This window comes from Puma concolor, chromosome B1 (assembly GCF_028749965.1).
Source record: "Puma concolor isolate L17-30 chromosome B1, mPumCon1.1.hap2, whole genome shotgun sequence".
NCBI classification, from domain to species: Eukaryota; Metazoa; Chordata; class Mammalia; order Carnivora; family Felidae; genus Puma; species Puma concolor.
Window position 1 is genome coordinate 102794227 of NC_141670.1, and position 22315 is coordinate 102816541.

The window sequence follows — 22315 nt, forward strand, 5'->3', positions numbered from 1 at the left end:
TTTTCCTATTAGTTTGTAAGAGCATGTATTCATCTTTGCATATCTCATGCCTAGTATAGAACTTGGCACATAGTAGTTTTTCAACAAATATTTGTTGAATGTCTAATTCAATATCTAATATTTAATATCCCTACTTGGCTGCAAAAATATGTTTATCCCCAGAGGACACAGGCCAGTGGTTCTAAGTTTGAATCCTGATTGCCGAGATTTTACACCTAACTTTGAGAAAGTCAGATTCTTGGAATCTGAAAATACTGACCATAGTCAGAACCCCAGGGGCCCTGACACCATGTATCCTGAAGTCTAATACTTGAGAGAAAATACCTCCTATATAAAAATTTTCTAAAGAATAGACCAGGAAGAAGAGCTGGAGCCATTCACCTGGTATCATGGAGAGGTACCACATGGTTGGTTTGTACCCAAATCTTCCCCTTTCTTCATCTGCCAGGAGCCCAAAAGCCTTCATTACTAAAGCAGTCACCATACCTTAACAAGTCTTGGAGTAACTAAGAACTCCATAGGGTACCTGAATAGCTCAGTTGGTTAAATGTCCTACTCCTGGTTTTGGCTCAGGTCATGATCACACGGTTTGTGGGATCGAGCCCCATGTCAGGCTCTAAGATGACAGGGCAGAGCCTGCTCAGGATTCTCTCTCTCCTTCTCTCTCTGCCTCTCCCCTGCTTGTTTTCTCTCTGACCTGAGGCAAAATCAAGTCAGACGCTTAACTGACTAAGCCATCCAGGCACCCCAATGATCAGGACATTTTTATGATATAAGAGTTTTCCACTAATAGAACCCAACCTTATAAATTGTGCCTTTAGGAAAGAGTGTCATGTGTCTGTTACACAGGATGTCATTGGGAATCATTTGAACCATCATTCAAGAGATAGCAGGCCCTCTAAGAAAAAATCCCGTAGCATTTTTTTTTGTCTACCTTGATATACTGTTTTCTTAAGAATTATCACATTAATTTCCTCACATTAACTTGTGAGAAAGAGAAAAGAAAAAAAAAAACCCTATATATAGTTTTTAGTTCTATGGGGCCATTAATTAGAAGATACACCAAGTATTTAGTAACAGCTTTTTGGGATATATATATATATATATATATATATATGAACACTACCATATTAAATGTACACATTTAAAAATGTTTCCAGAGTTCAGAAACTCAAAGAAATACATTTTTTATTTGTTATTTTAGCATCAGGGAACCATGATGGCACTAGCCCCCTTTTACAAGAGAAAACAGAAGTCAAATTCCTTACCTGAAGAGTCAAGATTGTGAGTGAACATTTCCTTGGTTCAGTGCTTATTATATGGCAGGTTTGCTGGAGCAAAGGGAGTAAGAAAAGAGTCTGAAGTTTGAGGTTAAGTCAGCCAGAGGGGAGAAGGTCTTGGCAGGAAAGGAGGGGGAGCTGAGAATTTGGGCCTCAAGCTAGAATTTGGAGCTCTGCCCAGGTGTGATTTTGCTTTTAGCCACCTAGTTTCTGACCATGGATTACAGATTCTATTCCAAACATTCCAAGCTGTAAGCACAATCTGTCTTGACTCTTTATTCTCTTTTACATTCTGTTCCCCTTCCCAGCACTCTGCCCCACCTTCCGATACCAGTCATTTCCTCTGATCCTACCAGATATACCCACCAGAATGTTTGTATTCTAAGAGATCGAAAACACTCTTGACTCAAAGAAATAACTTTTCAGTGGTACAACTGAGGAGGTAAGATAAATAATGGGAAAGACATTTTTGGCTAGGTACTCAAATTTATATGTCTATATGTGCCCTTAGAGTTGTAACTAAAAATGTACAGTTTGTGACCTTGGTGTTTCCCTTAACAAATGTGGCAGTTTGTCCTTGGGTGGTGATTGGATGGCTTGTTTAATGGCACTGTGGCAGAAGGCAAGGCTGAAATACTGTGTAACTTTGCTTCTCTCACAAGGGTTTGCAATGCCCATTTTAGCTTTGAAATCTTGCAGCCATTGGCCTCTGCCCTTAAATAGCCAAGCCAAGCCAGGCAATCCGGAACACAGTGGCTTAAGACGTCAGGTTAGCTTCAGAGTGCTCTGCATTTTCCTCTTGGGGGGACCTCATGTTGCAGTCTGAGCATCAGTCAGCATGCAAGCATGCATGACATATCCAGGGGTGTGGAGTTGCCCCTGTGATAAGGAAGAACTCAACAGAAACGTGATTTTCCCTGTTGAAAATTCTGCCCTGATCTATTGCCCAACTTCCTCTCCTCTCACCCTAGTGTTTCAGAGAACAGAGACTCTGTCTGATAAAGTTCTTTCTTTGCCCACATGAAAGGGGTACGGAGCAATTGCAAGCTTGCTAAAGAGTTGTTGTCTGTGGAGACAACCACAGCTTCGGTTTTTGGGCCGCCAGCCCCTATGGCTGCCTCTCTTCCTACCATCCATTTGAGCAGGAGCAGTAGTTTGTGCCAACTCCAGAAACTTCAAGCATGTCATTTCTGAAACCACAACAAGTCTCTTAAGCTTCCTGAACAAAGTGCTCGGAGTGGAAAGCCCTGAAGTTCTTTTGGGCCTCCTAAAACCACAAAGCTGATTACTGAACAAAGCCCAGAGCATCTGAGCACATAGGTGCCTTTCTTGGAGCTCATCTCAGAACATGAAAAACAGTTATTGAGTAGTGACTGGGGAAGAAGTGGGGGTGGGGGTGGGGAGTCTGCCCTCTCTGCTCAGAGCAGTAACACCATCTAGACGGTCTGTACCAGTGATGGTTTACAACTTTGTCAAGCATAAGGACCTACTTGTAATACCAAGTTTTAACATTTGTATTGTTAGCAGAATCTGATTGAGAAAATATATAATAACCAAAAGCTAGTGTGAATTCAGTAGTTATTTTACATAACTTTGTATTTTACCAGTTATAGTCATCATATTTTTTGAAAAATATTGGTACACTTGCACAAAAGATTATTTTTTCACTCCTGAAATTATGCATCTAGTCTAGATTCATGGACACTTTGCAATAACTCCATGGCCCACTAGGGGTCCCACCAGAGGTTAGGAATCACTGACAAATGGGAACTATTCATCACCTCTAGTACTAAACGAGATATAGTGACAGGTCTACAAGCTGCCATGGAAGAGAATCAACTATGCATTTGGATCTTTCAATTTGGTGTTTATTTATGAGTCTAGAATTTCTAGGATAAACTCCTCTTTCAATTTTATGCCAGGAACTATGTATGTGAAAACATTTCAAATTTTGCCTCAGCTTTATTAAGATGTAATTGACGTATAACATTGTGTGAGTTTATGGTATACAACACATTTATTTGACATATTTATATGTTGAAAAATGATTAACACCACAGTATTAGCCAATACCTCCATCCAGTTACAGAAATTACGTATCTCTGAAGGACAGTTGTATTGTCTCCTTTCATGCAATGCAAACTATATTAGTTCCTATATTTCTAGTTTTTCCTTAGCCAGGAGGAAATTCAGAACTGAATGGAATGCTCAGTTGTGACAATTGCCTTGTGCCACAGTCCCTGCACTTTCTGTATTCCTCAGCATTGTTTCTAGTTTTCTTTCTTTATTTCTCAAACATCTTCTAAATGTGATATTCATTATAGGCCTCCTCACCTCACTGAAATTAGATAGACATAAATTATAAACAAGCACCAAGGCCCTTCTTTGGCTAGCCTCCAAAGTAGTAAAAAGAGTCAAATGCTCTGCATAGGGGCTTCCTCTGGGCTACTGAGCTATTCTGCCATCTCCTCTGCCAAGTGTATTTTTGAGGAGTGGTGTCATCCAATTTCCTAGGCCACATTTCTCCAAGATGATAGGGAGCACAGGGTAGTGGTGGCTAAGCGTGACTTGGTATCATAACACCTACCCTGCATGGGGCTTCAAGGCAAAGCAAAGCAAAACAAAACAAGCATAATCTTGTTTGTCCTAGGGAATTCAAGAGACTTGACCAACACAGATGGTCAAAAGCAGCTCCTACAAGGGGCCAGGGGCTCTCTCCCCAACATCCCCACTGGCAGGATCTTCTGACCACTCTTCCAAGAAACTTCTATTTTATTTCTTATCTGACCTGTTGCTCCTGCCTGTTACAGCCTTTCATCTATTTCCTTCACTCCCAACCTGCCTCTTTATTTTTTCTTTATTTTTCTTTATTTTTGATGTTTATTCATTTTGAGAAGGAGCTAGTGGGAGAGAGGGGCAGAGAGAGAGGAGAGAGAATAACAAGCAGGCTCCGTGTTCAACCTGGAGCCTGACACAGGATTCAATCCCCTGACCGTGAGATTGTGACCTCAGCTGAAATCAAGAGCTTAAGCTTAACCGACAGCCAGGCACCCTGATCTGCCTCTTTCTGCCAATGGACTAAGTCATGTTACCACCAGGGGGCAGTGCAGTTAAAGAAACTGGCTCAATGGGTTTGCTGCTCTTAGACTAGAAAGTATTAGTGGTTAAAAGCATTCCATAAATTGTGCTTCAGAAATTTGTCTTTCCCCATGATTTTTTCCCCTTTCCACTTTTAAACTTAAATTCTGGTGATATTCACACTTGTAAATCTATATTCACATCAGTGTTTTTATAAATAGGACTGTCTTGGATTCTGTCAAAATCCTCTTTACTATGAGATACCACTTAACACATGGTGCTGTGATGTGTATATCCAAATAGAGACTCAGGGGTCGTACATTCCACTTCAGCCTCCTTTGGGTGTGAAGCACAAAGTTATAATGATGAGGTATTTCTTAGAACTAAACCCCTTCAGATAGTGTTGTCACTACTGCAAAGTAAGGGGTCTCTGAACTTGAAAGGACGCTACTGCCCTGTGGGTAAGAAGTACTTCCACTCTGCTTGGTAATTTCCCTCTTTATTATAAATAAATGCCCTTGAGATTTTGATCTCTGTGTTGTGATTCTTCTTAGTGTGAGTCAGACCCCTTAAACTGGCTTTGACAGGCTCCAGCTACTGCCTCACAGGCAGTGGCCTTATTCCATTATCTCTAAGCATCTGCTATTATAATGTGGATATAAGGTTTGCTTTGCTATGCTTTTAGGAGTTTGTCACTATAAATATAGGTAGAGGCAAAGGAGGGTAAGCATTATACACACGGCCACAGCTCAGTCATTAATTCAAACTGTGACTACCATTTCATCCTTAATGAGCACCAAAGGATTACTAGGCATTTTCCAGAAAAGAGAGATAAAAAATAGGTCTGCAATTTCTTCTTTAGATCAGAAGAAAGCACCAGTCACTAACAAGGAATGTGGCCTTTGTTCCTTAGAAAGAAACCTGAACTGACCAAGAGACTTAGGATTTCACTAAGATAAGTGGTTCCAGAAAAGTGTTGAGAAATATTTGAAAATGGAAACAAGAATGAGTTGATATTCAGGTATGGTGAGATTTTCCAGATATCTTACATTGGTATATAAAGATTCACTAAGATTGAAAGAACTAGCCTTGTGGTTATTATTTCACAATGTATACAAATATTATGCTGCACACCTGAATCTAGTATAATGTTATTGGTCAATTATACCTCAATTTTCATTTTATTTTTTTAAATGTGTATTTATTTATTTTGAGAGAGAAAGAGAGCAAGAGAACACACACACAGACGGTGGGGGGGGGGGGGGAGGTGCACAGAGAGAGAGAGAAAGAATGCCATGCGGGCTCCATACTGTCAGCACAGAGCCCGATGCAATGAGGGGCTCAACCTCACAAACTGTGAGATCATGACCTAAGCCAAAATCAGGAGTCAGATGCTCAAATGACTGAGCCACCCAGGCAACCCTGTATCTCAATTTTTTTTAAGTTGAACTTCCTTAAAAAATACTGAAAAGAAAAGATCAAACTGCTGGGTAATTTAAGGCAGATAGGAGGAAGCAAGCATCTGTCTCCCAGTTTCTGTAGGAGGAGAGGAACCTAGCTTAGATGGGTGCCTTATTCCAAGATACAGCACTACCTGCTGTCATAAAGATGAGAAGTTATTTTTTTCTTCAGATAAAGTCAGTTAAGTAACACAGGTGGTCACTCTAATTACGAGGTAAAGTTAGGATAAACTATGTGTGACAAATGGTACTATCAAACTGTCTTGAGGACTACTTATTGTTCATGTTGAAGACATGCATGTAACTGGGGGTGAGATTTCTTTCTGTCTATGCAATCTTTTGCATACTGCCTGTGATGTGCATTTAGGTTTAATGCTTCTTCAATAATAAAATGGTTTTCTTTCCCTAAAAGAAAAGAAAAAATACAAAAGGAAGGGAAATTTATAAAGGGAGTGTACTGAATATGGGCACTGCATTTGTATAGCCACCCTATGAGGTGGGTATCATCATCATCATCATCATCATCATCATCATCACTCTTGCATAAAGGAGAAAAATGAGTGAGGGAAGGTAAATAATTTTCTCAGAGTTTCCCTGTGAAAGACATTGGATTCTAATCAACCCATGTTCTGAATTGCTACCATGATTTATGAATCGAGTTTGCATTCTTAACCATGTCCTCTCTCCAGAAGAGTACGTAAATCTAGAACAAATTAAGGAAAGATAGGACAGAGGCTCAAGGGAGGTGGTCCTGGATCTAGCTTCTCAGCATTCCTGACACACTGATAAATGAGTGTAATTTATTTTAGTTTCTCTGGTAATAAATATCTGTTACTTTATTCCAGTACTACGTGCTTGAGGGTCTTTTAGCGCAGACATGGCATTACTTCTCAAGTGAATCAGACTTCAGCACTGAGAAAGCATTCAGTAGATTATTCAGTTTTATGAACAAAACTTTAGAGTAATGGTATCTATAAACTGTATGATAGCAAGTTCTCCTCTGGGAACTAAGATAAATAACATACACCTACATCACTTCAGTCAAAATTATGTAAATAAAACTGCATACATTATGGAAGAAAGCAAGCATACTATTTAGCGAGAAGGGAAATCAAGCATCTCTATTTAGTGAGCGGGAAATATTTATTAAAGGAATTCATGTCATAAACAACTGTAGTTGTTCAGAATTGGTATCACATATAACTGTAGGGGCATCTGGGTGGCTCAGTTGGTTAAGCCTCCAACTTTGGCTCAGGTCATGATCTTGGCAGTTTATGAGTTCGAGCGCCACGTTGGGCTCTGTGCTGACAGCTCAGAGCCTGGAACCTGCTTCAGATTCTCTCTCTCTCTCTCTCTCTCTCTCGCTGCCCCTCCCTGGCTCATACTGTCTCTTTAAAAACTAAATTAACGTTGAAACAATTATAAAAAAGAATAACTGTAGATACACACAATGAAGGGAATCTTAATTAATCTTGATAATGTATAGAGGTTAAGGAAACCACAAAAGACAGAATAGGGTAGTTGTAGGTTATATTAACTGGATGATAATGGCCACACATTATTCCACAAGGGTAAAATTTCAATTTAACTAGAATAGAGTGAACCTAGTGTCACATTAATGACTCAGAATTATCAACATGAATATGGACATGTGGAACTGTCTTGATGCATTTCGATACTCTTAAATTTTTGTATCTGATTCGTAAATTCTTTTACTTTCTCTTGTTGCTGCCAGGTTGTAGTGATGTGCCCATCTCGAGTAGTTACTACCTGTGGTAGATGCATTGTGTGAAGGCTGCCTAGCTGCCTGTGGTCACCTTAACTCCTCTCTGATATACAGGAGCAGGTTCCTAGAAGAAGCAAAGTTTGCTTATAATACCTGGTGCCTGTTAACAGTTGACTACATGAAGGGCAGACTTCCAAGTAGGTTAATCAGTGGTCTCTCCCAGGTAATGTTGAGTCTGGAAACCTAGTGAGTGTTAAATTCTCTGTGAGTCTGTAATTGTAATACATGAACTTGGGAGCTATGAGAAGCTGTTATCTAAGCCCATTATATGACCTGTCCTCTAAGTCCTATGTAAAGTATATGCTTAATGAGAAGGAGAAACAAGAGGCAATGAAAAGTATGCAAGGATTCACAATGATCATCTTGTTACCAATTTCATTCCTTCTTGAGGTCCAGAACATTTCTGTCCTTAGGTTCTATATTACCATATTTTGAGAACAGATGGTGCTTCTCATCATCCAATCTTTATTTCCTCCTTCCTAACAACTTCCCAAATTTCCAGTCATATGTTTTGGGTAGAATTGATCCTAAACTTTGGTTTCAGAGTAGACCCAGACTGAAATTAATTAGAGAACCCCATTTTCCTGTATAGAGTTATTGATGAATAAGTGTAGAACATGACCTCATCAGTTCTGATTGAGCTATTAAGAGAATTTTCTGGGAGCTTTTAAGAAAAAAGTTTCCTCTCTCATTCTTAGGAGTTAGCAAAAAAGATGCCCAGTGGACATAAATGAGGAGATATTTAAGTGTCAGGTGCTTTTGATAAGACTCCTTGCAACAGTAAGGAAAGTCATATTTAAGATAAAGTCAAAACCATGCAAGGAAAAAGAAAAGAAACTAGGTCCTTTGTGAGAACCTGGGCCAAACTTTGCCTGAAGCCTCTAGACATGTCACTTACATGGACAGTACATTTTCTTTATTTTAAAAATCTATTCGAGTTAGATTTTTGGTTGCTTGTAACTAATAGCATCCCAATTGATAAGCACTTTAAGTTATTTGCGACAAAAGAACAATAACTTTAGTGACTTAATCTGAGTAGTATATGACAGAGCCAGAGTAATTAGGCACTGAGGAATGACCCAAGGGAATCTCCTACTAAATAAAGTACTCTCACTGTATGTGTGTTTTTAAATACAATTTTTACTTGTTCTGAAGCCTTTTAAGGGTTATTTCTTGATTTTTAAAAACTTTCTCAAGAAGCTAGACCCCCAAATAAAGGAATTCAGGTAAGTCCCAGCATATTTTAATGACAGAAGAGACTTTAGAAAGATGAACTAATTCAACCTCTTCCTTTTATATGTAACCTATAAAAATTACTGCACACCTTCAAACACAAGAATAGAATGTTTTCTGTTGCCTTGAAATTTCAGCTAAAATACAAAGCTGAAGATAATGGGTAATTCCTCTACATTCTATAATCACTGGATATATCTCAGCATGACTTGCTGAGAACTATCCGACCTAGTCCTGTGACCTTCACCCCCAACACACCGTGTAAAATCAAACTAACAATTCCTGGGAAAAGAAATATTTGCATAGAATTCATAGTAGAGAAGGCATTTCCCCTACCCTCCATGTGAGGAAAGATACAAGTTACATGTCCCCTAAGTTCATTTGGGAGTCTCAAGAGAAGTACTCCTGGAGACTAGGGTTATCTGCCAGAACAGGGGCTGACCTCACATCTCTTGGTTCATCATTTGCCACATGCTTCCACCAGCAGAATGTTCACAGATAAGCTTTGGCGTCAAACTCATGTGTGCTCCCATGGGCTTCGGGGCACATGTGAATAAGAAACCAGAGTAGCCCAAGAAGGTAAGGGGAGGAGGTAAGGGGAGGTAAGGGGAGAGGACAGCAGTAGGACTGGGCAGAACAAAGACACCAAATGTTCCCTGGGCCAGTTCTGGGAGAACGGGTGGTAGAGTGGCCACATGGGAGCCACTCCTAAAGGGCTTCAACCCCAAAGGCTGTCCACTGGGGTAAGGGAATCCTGGCAGAACAAGGCCATGGTGGGTGATCACTAGGGATAAAAGCTGATGGGGTATCACAAGAGATCATTTGGAGAAGAAATCACCTAGGTCAAGAACCAGGGCAAGTGGAGATCTCTGGGAATTCACCAACGTGTGCCATGAAAGTCAGCATTTGAATCCCCAGTGTGAGACAGTAAGGTCAACAGCACCAACTAGTTAAAGCATCACACTTTACTTCTTGTGTCTATTCTGCCCCTGGTTCTAAAGGAGCCAAGGATAGAAGAATTGTGTGCTTGCGGGGGGAGAAAAAAGACAGTGAAGGAGCAGAGTATCCCACTCCCTCTTTTTCCCAATGACTGGTTTAAAGCCATGAGCCCATTCGAAGATGGAGGGTAGGAGAAGCTTTAATTGGATGAAAGATTTACATTTTGATGCTAGATTAAGCTGTCTTTATTAGCTGAAAATAGGAATTGTTCTAATACCCCAGAATGACTGGAAAAGATTAGAATCTGTCTTACATATTATCCAGATTTTGGAGATACAGAGCTGATACAGTATTTGGGAGAAGGGATAGGAGAAGAATAATGCTGTTCTGCCTGCTAAATAAATCTGTAATGGTAGTATTATTAATACAAACCAATATACAGCAACATTATATATTTTGAGATAAATAAGAACAGATCAGTAATGAGGAACATTGTCATTAAGACGGATATAAATTTCCTGTCTCAGAATAAAGACACCGAAAATGAAATTAAAAAATCCAGTACTATTGTATAATTCAGAATCCATTAGAAATCACTACCATTAACTTCTTTAGAGAGTTTTATTTTTTATTAAAAATTTTCTTAAGTGTTTTTTTTATTTTAGAGAGAGAGTGCAAGTGGGGGAGATGGGCAGAGAGAGAGAGAGAAAGAGAGAGAGAGAGAGAGAGAGAGAGAGAGAATCCCAAGCAGGCTCCATGTTCAACAAGGAGCTTGATGTGTGGCTTGATCCCAGGACCCTGGATCATGACCTGAGCCAAAATCAAGTCAGACACTCAACCAACTAAGTCACCCATGCATCCCAACTTCTTTAGAGACTTTTAAATTTCATTTTGCACACAGAGTTTTTTTGCTGTCTCTTTGATACTATCCATTTTATAATATCATTATTGTCAAACTTAAACATGAAATACAATTAATGAAGTTTTATGGCTCAGATTAGCCTCAGCTGAAAGAGAATTAAGAGATGTATCATAAAGTCTTTTAAAATAGAAAATTATAAGCTCTGGGTTTTTTGAAATCCTAAATAAATGATGTATACTCCATTATCATTAATAAATAGATTTGCTTTCCTCATAAGTTTAAGGTACTTACAAAGAAATATAATCATTTATTCTTCAGCATTTAATACTTGATCCCCTTCCATCTTCCTTCCTCCTTGGTTTCATGATACACCCGGTGCTAATCTTCCTCTTACTTTTCTGATTTGTCCTTTGTCTTTTTCTTTAGCACTTCTTTTATTTTTTACATAAGTTAGATTTTGTTCTATGTTTGCATTAGTTAGTTAGATTAGTTACATTTACATTAGTTAGATCATGTTTGCATTAGTTACATTATGTTCAGTTGAAAGTAACAAAGACCCACCTATAGTGGTTTAAACAAACAAGGATTTATTTTCTCCAATAAGAGAAAACCTAGTTACAGAATATCCAGATCTGGTATGTAACAGCCTCAGGAAGTCAACAGGAATTCCGATGTTTCTACTGTTTGGTCCACAACAACGAACTTTCCCAAGGCCATCTCATGACCAACATGATTTCTAGTGTCAGCCATGACCTTTGCATTCTGAGCAACAGGAAGGAGAAATGGGGAAAGAGGATGTGCTCTGTTCTTAAAGTCCCATACAACACTTATGACTAACAAATAATTGGCTGGAACTTAACCATGTGACCAACAGCTCAATGGTTAGCTGAGAAATGCGGTCTTTTATTTCAGGAGCTGATGCGCTCAGCTATAAGTTTGCCTTCTCTTACCAAGGAAGAGAGAGGAGTGGATGTTAGGTACATAGCTAGCAGTCTCATCAAACCTTCTTTTATCTCACTTGTATATTCTACACTGGTAATCTTACCCAGTCTCACCGTTGCATGGATGGTCTCTCAAATCTCCTCCAGTCTCAATTGCTCTTCAGCTTTCCATTTCCCATTTACATATTCCTAGTTGATTTTTCCATTCAGAGCTTTCTCTAGATTCTATTCAGACTTATCTCAAATTCAATATGAGTAGAACCAAATATGTAATCATCTTACCAAATCCCCAAATCAGCTTCCACATGGTGCTCTACACTCACATAACCAGTTCACAGCACATAAGACAGCTTCCCAAGCCCTGTCAGCATTTACTGCCTTAGGGCTAAACAGCTTGCTGCAACCTGTATCATGTTACACATCACAATTTACTTCTGATCTTAGGTGATTCCAATAACCATTTTGAAAAACACATTTCAGGGTTGTTTTTTTAAAAAATTTTTCTGCATTTAGCAATGCCTCCCAAAGATGCAGGACTAGTCTCTTTACATGACTCGACGTTATAAAGTAAAATAAGCATCAATGCCAGAAAAGATGAAAAACAGGAGACTAGAAATATGGTTTTGCAGCCAGTTTTGGATTTCTACCAATTTGTCTTTTCAGCCAAATTGTTTTTAACCCAATCATCTGGCATGTGCCACATGGCTTTGTTGGTGGAATGATGGTCCGGTGGGGGTGTTTTTCTTTTGCCAAGTTAAGACAAATTAGAAGCTACCAGCTCAGAGAGTTTCTGTCCATATAATATTTCTTTCTACCAGAACTTGGTGTGCAAATAAGCCAAGAAACAACAGCAGCTTCTATATGGCAAACAGAAATGTGGGGGAGGAGAGAATGATACTTCACATAGGAGGAAGATAAATCTCAATATGTTTGGGGAAGAGAAGGGAGAAGAAAAAAAGGAAAGTGCACAAATCTGCTTCTGGTTGTCAGAAGAATCTGGGATTAGAAGTAGAGGCTTTAGAAGGCAATGTTAATGCCCTACTTTTATGACTACTAAGGAGACACAGGCTGCGTGAGTAAAATAATGTACCAGATATCCTTTGTCCATCCTTCTACTGAAATTGACATCTGAGATCACTGATGTTGAAGGCCCTTGTCTTTATCCACCCTACCTAAGCTCTCCACAGCACAGCATCAAGAGCTATAAATTGCACTGCTCTTCCCTCGGTTTCAAGAATTGAGAAACACTTCCATCTGATTCTTCTCCTACCTATGTAGCCAATCCTTCTCAATCTCATTGCTGGTTCCTATTTCTTAATCCTTTTATTAGTCCTGCTGCTTCTTGGGATTAATCTTCCACTGTCTTTTCTTTTTCCTGTTGATCTATTTCCATAGCATTAGCTGTATACATCGATGATTTGCAAATCTGCAGTCCAATCCAGATGTCTTTCCTTATCTCTAGACCTATATTTCTGTCTAGGTATCTCCACCTGAATAATTTGCAGATATTTAAAAGTCAACCTGTCATCTCTCTTTTAAATCTGTTACTGTCCTTGAATTTTCTGTCTTGGCTAATTATGTTCCATCTACCCAGTCACCCAGGTTAGAAAGCTTGGAATCATCCAAGATCCCTGTATCTTTTTTGTTCCCTTCCTCCATTATATCAGTCACCAAGATTTGTGCATCCTTATAAAGCACATACCACAAGTATTGTTTACCTGACCTTTCCCACACTTCACCTCCACCTCATGAGTGATTTGAGAGCAGAAATTATGTCTGCTTGATAGTGGATCCTTGGCTTATACTGCTGCACTTGATACCTGGCACAGTGACTACTTTGTAAATGCTTCTGTATTGCTGCTGATCCTCTAAGACACATATACCATTTACAATAATCAGTTAATACCTTGGCCCAATAAGGGATTCTGCGAGAAGAATACTCTCTGATACATTTGTTTCTCCCAACAGAAAAACATATGATGTGTTTACATTTGTATAATGAATTACTGTTCGCATACCTAGAGTTTTAGTTTCTGTAAAGAAATCCAGCCTAGCTTCTCCTCAAAAGGGAGGATGCAAAAAGAAGGATAGTGTGGAAATCACAAGAAACAAAAATTATCAAGGAATTCCAATGAGGAGGTTTAGTTTGGGTTCCCCCCAAAGCAGGGCCTAAAACAAGGATGTAGGTGCAGGCCTCATCACATATCCATGTGCTGATCCCAAGAAGCAGGAGTGATGGAAAAGGGAGAGTTAGGCAGAAGAAGAAAACATCAGGTAAGAGAGCTTTGTTGGGCTAGTTTCCATTGTGTTCAACTAGCTGGGGACCCTCAAAGAAACATGTAGAATGCCCCTCAAGATTGTTCAAGTGCTGAAGATTGGGATATTTGCCTACTGATTCCTGTCTACTCCTAGAGGAGGGTTATCTCCAGGAAAATACACTTTCCTTCACTTCTTGGTGCTCACGTGTATGGGCCAATGAATTCTTTAAGGTTTGCTGAGAGCCCTGGGGCAGGAAAATGGAGAGGTTACAGTGCATGTCTGAAGTGGAAGATTTTCAGTCACGTGCATAGAAATGTCCACCATGGCTGCAGTTGAAATCAGAGGTGGGGTGAGAAGAAACACATCTACGATAAGAATGAAAAACTATCAAACAACTGAAACAGGTTTCCTGGGTATCTGAGCAGACTGGGTGAATGCTAGTTGAGGACTTAAATGAGTTTGATGGCTATTTCCACTGGAAACATACTTGAGCATTCTCTACTTTTTTAAAAAACATTGCCATAAGGGATGGAGTAGAAGGGAGAAAGTGGTATGGAATGTTTCAGAACCAGTAAAAGACACTGTATGTTGGTTTCCCTACACCTGAATCCAGCTCTCTACAGACTCTATTTGAGACAATGCGAAGCTAAATAGTTTATTTCCTGTCTTCCTTGCTAGAATCCCCAGGCATTACCAAGTGATACCGCTCTGGCAAAAAGACATTAGAGAAAATCTGTTGACACTAGCCCCTTTCTCCTTGCCCCTCCTCTGCTGTCTTGAGTGAACTGTGATGTGATATCCCAATGCCAGTGTCTATCTTATAACCATGAAATGACACAAGAGAAAGAAAGCAGTCCTAATTGATATAGAGGCAATACACATCCCAGTAGGGCTGGTTCCCTTTAAGGCTTGGCCAGGCCAGGCCATGCATGAGGCCCCCAGCCACTGCTTCACCTAAACATTTTCTTTATGAAAGAGTGACCAGCTCAAGGAAAATGCTTAAGCCTAGTTCCATACCAAATGCTATAGGATATTTTACTGGCAACACCTTTTGAACCTAGCCTTGATTTTGAACCACTCATTGCTCCAGCTCTACCTATGCATGTTTTCCCCAGCACTGTCTCACTGTTTCTAGAATCTACCATGTTTTGAGCTTTTAACCCTTCAGTGGCATTCCCATTCAGTAGCTGCCAGTCTACCTTACCAACCTGTTTTAGTCTGGCCATATTGCCCTCTCTTGCTTTCCACCTACCTTACAGGGTAGACAAGGCAGAGATAACATCATGAGGGAAAGAAAGGACTGTAGAGCATGAGAGCACCCAGTTCCCTTTTCCTCCACCTCAAGTTCTGCCAGAATGAAGTCTTTCATTGGCTTCCTGAAGTCAGCATTTATGTTTATGAACTACTACATCCAAAGAGGATCAGGAAGGACCCTTGGCCAAAGGTTCTTCTCAGCTACAGTACTATGCAGAAGAAACAAAAATCTGTACAGAGTGAAGGATAAAAATTTACTAGGCTCTTTCTTCTGAAATCACCCCAACCTTTCTATGTTCCATTCATACAAATCAAATTAAGAATTAAGTAATTGTTAATTCTAGGACAGCCTTACAAATGAAAAATCAACACAGAGTTATTATTTTCCTCCAGAAGAAGCCCCCTTTCCCCCGCCAAACAAGCCAAGAGTCAATAATATGTACCTATTGTCCCCTGAGACACTCTTGAATCAATCCTCCCTTCTCTAGTGTGGACTTATCTTCTTAACATGGTAGAAAGTTCTTTGAGGCCAGGGGCTGGAGGCTTCCGTTTCTCTTGTAACCTACAGGGAGCCTAGCACATTGTAGTCCATGTTGTAGACCCAAGAAAGCTTTAATGAATATTTGGTACATTGCTTTCTTTATTCCAATCAGAACACCTTCTAAAGTGATTTAGGCCATTTGTTAAATCGCATTCTTCTTAGATGGGAATGGAAAATTCCTGCTCTTTGGTGGTTCACCGGCCAACATAAAATTTGATGGTAGGTGGTTTCTGTTTAGTTACTGTAGGTAGACAACTTTTCTTTCTGAAGACATTGCCTTTTACAGTAATTAGTACTCCTGGTGTTTTTAGTTGGGAGGCCAAATGAGTCATGGAGGTCTCAGGTCATAATTGAGGCAGGTTTTAAAACCACATGGGAAAAACATTCTACCTAAGGAAATCAAAATATATAATTTTCTATCATGATATCATGGCCATCCATTCTTGTATTCGTTCAACACATAATTGAGCACATACTGGGTGCTAAGTCACATGGACATTGGGGTAGAAAGACAAATGCATGAGATCAGCTGCTTCTCTAGCTTATAGTTTAATAGTGGGTACAGACAAGTAAACAGGAAATGTCAACAGAGTACAATCACCATACAATCAATGGATAATTATGTATAGTATAGTCAAAGCAAGTCCCGAGAATCCCCATATTTAAAAAATGTGGGTGATAACATACAAGCAGACCACCACACAGTAATCAGGAGAGCTTGGGCAAGAGGTTCTGTATTTTTCCTGATACTCCAGCTCAAAACACCAACAATAATGGCAAGGATTCTTCATACTTGCAAAGGGAAGGGGGAGTCCTAAAGAGTTGTAATATGTTATCTCATTTAATCCATGTAACTTTTTGACAAATATTTTATTATAACACTTCACAGAAGAGGGTATTGTAGTTTAGGAAAGTTAAAGTTACTCCAAGGGACTACTTTCACATTTAAGTGACAACAGGACATGACACTGTTTACCATGGGCATAGTCTGTATTAAACGTTATTTGATAATTGTTGTCAGTTCTCCAGATTAAGCCCTTGTACTCCTAAATACTGTAAATAAGATTTTTTTCTCTTATATAAGCAGGGGCATATTTACCAAAGATAAAAGCACCTTATGAGAAATGACTTGGGGACTGTGACTAAAAGACCCAGAACTACTTAGAAATTTCAAGTCTCACTTTCTTTTATCTTGGAATTCTTTTTAAGTTTCTCAATTTTAAAATGTTCCACTCTCTCCTACATGGGAAAAAAGTAAAACCTGTCTTTCTATTTTAAGTTAGTAAAAACATGTTGAATGATCCTTTATAACACAGTCAATATTCTCAGGACCCACAGTTAGCAAACAGCCACATCAAGCAGCATTTCATAACTCAATGGAGATTAAATAACTAACTATATGAAATCCTATTGATACATTCTATAATCATCGTAATATCAATATGTACATCCTTCAATTCACTTTTCCTTCAAAGCATGAAGAAATGTGAAAATCAGTAAATTCTATTTGTGTACCACAGTACCAAATGCTCAATATTTACACATAGTGGTTATAGTTTGAATACTTAAACTCAAACATTTTTAAAATAAATTTAAGTTGGTTTTTCAAAACCAAGAGTAACATATTGATAGCTATATAAATATTTCAGTTCTTTTAAATGTTTTCAGTTATCACTATAAAATCAGTGAACACTTTACAAGAAAATTTTATCTAAAAAAATGCATGGCCATATTATGAAATCAACTGTTACTATGCCTGAGAAGTTACTCGATTTTGAAATAATAGGAGGGATTAGTTTATCTGTAGATTTATCACAATCTTTTCTGGGGTTTTATTAGTCTGTTTCTTTGCCTTTTTAGACCTGGAATGAGTATATTATCTTGTTTCTAAGGGATAAGAAGGACATTAGGACGTTTGCCTGGTTTGATGAAGGGAGAAGATGTTCTCATTTTCCCCTGTGACTTTCTTATTAGCCATACCACAAAAGTCACACCATGTTGGAAGAGGTGTATTTAATGTGAAGGAAAGGCAGGGTAAATCTTCACTCCTTACTTAAACGGATCCCTTCCACAGCACTAGGGGTGTTCCAATCAACGTGTTTATATGGTCATATATTTCTCTCCTTTCGAATTTACCCTCTTTCACATTTCTCCTTGGGTTGAGTGGCATTACAATGGCACAAACATTTTGGGGGGATTTGGCTAAGTCGTGCTTTCTCAATGGGGGTGACATTGCTCTGAACAGAGGCAAAACATCTTACTTTTTATGTATATAGTGTATTTATATACATTAATAGATATATGTATAACATATCTTTGGTATTAAAATTTCATGTGGGGAGCAATTAGGAAAAAAATGTATATGACTGTTCCGTGGATAAAGACAATAAAAATGAAAAAAAAAGTTGAGAAGCACTGGGCTAAGGGGAATTACACTGGAAATACTTTAAGTTTAGGTTCAGTGGCATATACTTTTCCTACGAAATCAAAATTATATTGGATGTGTTTGGATTTAGGTTACAAAAATGGATATATTTAAGGTGTATTGTTTGCTGTGCATAATTGAGAGGAAAAAAATTGTGCTCCTCAGCAGATGTAAGCCATAAAGATGTTTTAGTTGTAATGCTTCCCTGAGTAAGACAAGTAGTTATTAAATGTGGGCTCCTGCTTCTAATTAATGAGATTTGATAGTAAAATGATTAAAAGGAAAAAAAATACCCTAACATTTACTGAGTAATCACTGTGTCAGATAATATTCAAAGCACTTTAGGTACAGTAACATTACATACACACACACACACACACACACACACACACACACACACACACACACAGGAACTGAAGGAAGATACTATTATTTCTCAATCTTATGGTTACTTAAGCACTGAGAGTTAACTAAGTTACCCAGGATCACAAAGCTGGTAAGTGGTGGAGTTGGACTTGAAACTTGGCAGGCTGATTTCAAAGACTGTGCTTTTAGCCATGACATTTCCTGCCTCCAAATAAACAATATAGGAATTTGTGAAAATTGGATGATTAACCAATGACCCTTCAATAATTGATGGACTAAGGCTTGCATGAAACAAAGGGAAAGAGTATCAAGAGCACTTTAGTGGCTACATCTCAAGTAAAGATTAACTTCTGCTTCCTCTATGGCATCTTGGGAGAGATGGGTCAGCAGGATGCAGGCTCAGAAATAAGAGCTAGACCTTGGAAAAAGACCAAGTTCTATGCCAGTGTGTCTCAACCATGCCTGTGCATTAGAATCACCTGGATAGCTGTTCAAAAAATACTGGTGCCCAGACCCTACTCCCAGGATATTAACTCAATTAGTGTAGGGCAGGCCCCGCCATTCGAATTTTCTGACCACCTGAGTTGATTCAAAAGTGCAGATAGGTTTGACACACTGCTCTAGGCACACCACAGACTCCTGCCATTGCTAGTTTATACATTTCCTGTCCTAAAGCTGACCTGAAACCCAACTCTAAACCCTTGGTGCCCACCCAGCCTCAACTCCAGCACATCCATGGTCAGAGCCTGGGAGAAGCCCAGCCACTTTGTGGAGGAGCTTCATGACAATACCAATCCTGTCCCCCTGGGAAGGAACCTCACAGTGAGGTGACTCCTGCTCTAAGACCAAAAGAGGAAAGCAAGGTGGAGGGGACAAAGTCCTTCTTTGCTTCTCTCCCCTTGGAGTGATTTCACTCTACAAAGCTGACACAATCAGTCCCTCCCTTGTTCTCCTTCCAAAGGTGACACTAGGAAGAAAAAGGAATGAACTACTGATAGGATTGGGACTTCCCGGAAGCCTGGCTCCTAGCCTACGTTAACAGAGACAGTGAGGAAACCAGGGTCCAAGATTACGGCTGTCTGCTAGTTCCTAGGGAAAACTCATTATTTCAGTTGTGATCCTTATCCTTTTTAGTGACTATTTTAAGTGAATTTGTTTTAAAGTCTCTTTTCCTTTAAACGTTGCCCACATAATCAATCAATCTGAGAACTGGGGGTATGACAGAGGAGGCCCAGGATGGCAGAGCAGTTAAGCAGGAGATGGGCAACGGGTGCACACCACTGTGAAATCAGCTAGAAGGAGCTAGGGCCAAGGACAACACTCCAGAAGTTCTGTCCTTGGGGGCCCCAGAAGCTCTGATTCCTAAATGACTTATGGCTGTGGAACTGATTCATCCACTACAAGTGACCTGGAACTTACTCTATGCCTTAAAAGCTTGGTGGATTCTCTAGTTAAATGGCACGTTTTGGTGAGTTTAACTTTACAACCAAAATTCCATATTAGAATTCATCTGTCAGTGTGGAGCTGTAGCTGTCCCAAAGGAGATAACCCATACAGGATGTTGCCTGGGAGGTGGGAACAGAAGTATATGTCCTCTCCAAGAAGAAAAGAGTAACTAGAAAATCTTAACTGGAAAGAAAGCCAGGGTTTTACTTAGTGACTTCACTGTGCTCTTTCAGAAGTGGCAATGGAGAAAAACAGTTTCTTCCTCATTTTAGAACACAAAAAAAGAAAACCAATCAAGAGTTTTAAAAAATCCCCATTTCAGGGAAGTTAAGGCCTACAGCAAAATAAAAGTCCAAAGATATACTGACTCCTGGCATATGCTTTTCAATTCTGGCATGGTTTTCAATTCTAAGTATAAAGAATCAAGGTGAAGAGAAATCTATACAAGTGCAGACAAACAGGGTAAGATTAAATAATAATTAATGACAGCTAAGAACTTGTAAAGTGCCTAACTGTTCTTAAGTGTTTCTATTTATTTAATAATCTTTTCTGTATTTTTTAGTAATATGACTTATATAGATGTATGTTTTTGTTTTACCTTGTTTACATTTTAATAATTTAAATGGAAAAGAATTTTTTTTTCCCATGAATTGTAAGAAGTCTAGCTGCATTCAAAGTCAGCCACTGCATTATTAATATTCTGCCCTTTGGAGCCTTATCACCACACTCACCCACCTACTCTCCTACCAGGCCAGAGTAGAGATCTCTAGGTAGGCATTAGATGAGTGTGTCAGGGAGAGGTACCTGTACTGGGCCCTTTCAGATCCTCCAATCCCTCTAGCTCCACATTGCCTTCCCCTTCTCTAACCAAACCCCTGGAACCTGATGTTCCTATTGACATTCTCAATTCTTTTCTTTCTTTCCTTCACCTGTGCCTTCTTTGCCAAACCTTATCAGGTTAAAGTCTCCATTCATTCTTTCTGTGCTTGCTTTCAACCTTAGAATAAAATCACAGACCTGGGCTGCATGGATCCACAATGAAACCACACAACGTGATCCTACTTGGGCCCTCACTGTTAATTGACAAGGCTCTTTCTTTAAAAAATTTTTTTCTTCTATTCTTTATTTATTTTTGACAGAGAGAGACAATGAGACAGAGTATGAGTGGGAGAGGAACAGAGAGAGAAGGAGGGAGATACAGAATCCAAAGCAGGATCCAGGCTCTGAGCTGTCAGCACAGAGCCCAGTGTGGGGCTTGAACTCATGAATTGCGAGATCATGACCTGAGCTGAAGTCAGACACTTAAGCAACTGAGCTACCCAGGCACCCCAAGTCTCTCTCTTTTATGGGTGTATTGATACAGGTCTCTAGACACTTACTCTAAACATTTCTGTCAAGTCTTGCTGTCATATTCACTCTCAAGCAACAGCTTTCTGTCCTAATGTAGACCAAGCCTACTCAATATAAATCTCCTACACATTCTCTCTCTCTCTCTCTCTCTCTCTCTCTCACACACACACACACACACACACACACACACACAGAGTCTTTCTTCCTTTATATTTCTTTTCCAACTACTCTGCCAAGTTGATCCCAGAAGCATCATTATCTCAAACGATCTTTCTTTGGGCACCTGGTTGGCTCAGTCAGTTGAGCAGCCAATTCTTGATTTTGGCTCATGTCATGATCCCAGGGTCGTGGGATCTGGCTCTGAGCTGAGCATGGGGCCTGCTTAGGATACTCTCTCTCTCTCTCTCTCTCTCTCTCTCTCACTCTCTTGCCCCTCTCCTCTACTTGCATACTCTAAAATAAAATAAAATAAAATAAAATAAAATAAGACTTTAATCTTATTTGAAAATCCCTTTCAATTGACTCTAATCATGCCCTTTCTACTGACATTTTTCCTTCTAAATAATATTCTCTAGCACCTTCCAGTTTCTTTAAAAAGAATCTCTCTCACAACACCACGTTTTAATTTTTGTTAAAATTATTTCTGTATATGTTTTATGTCCTTTACTAGAATGAAGATTCCTTAAGACCAGGAATAAAATTTAAGCATCTTTAATTTCCTCCAACGTCTAAGATTGAATCTTATACACAGTGTGGGTTTATGAATGTGTACTGAATGAATGAATCAATGAATGAACGAATATCTCAGTATAGTTAAGTCATTCTTGGGCTCATTCCTGGTGTCTGAAAGAAAATCCATGGGAGTGCTCTGAACTTGCTTCAGTAAGACTCATTTAGGGTTTGGAATGCCTAAGACTGCCATGGACTTCTCAGATAGTTATCTTCTCAGTGTAATGTAATGCCATAGTCCCTTAGTCAATGCTTCTCCATCTTATTTAATGATACTAGAAACTACACAATTAGGTATTAATTCCCTTGACTTAAATCTTCAGTTCCTCCTTAAAGTTGCAACTATTAAAAAATAAATAAGGGGGC

General features: G+C 39.2%; 1 long non-coding RNA gene across 1 annotated transcript in view; it reads right to left on the reverse strand.

The window, feature by feature from the left end:
* Positions 1-22315, reverse strand: part of LOC147581782 (uncharacterized) — a 112591-nt gene that overhangs the window by 88288 nt on the left and 1988 nt on the right. Inside the window, exon 2 of the long non-coding RNA XR_015249760.1 lies at positions 1269-1331. This is a non-coding gene — a long non-coding RNA (uncharacterized LOC147581782). The remainder of the gene's footprint in view (positions 1-1268; positions 1332-22315) is intronic.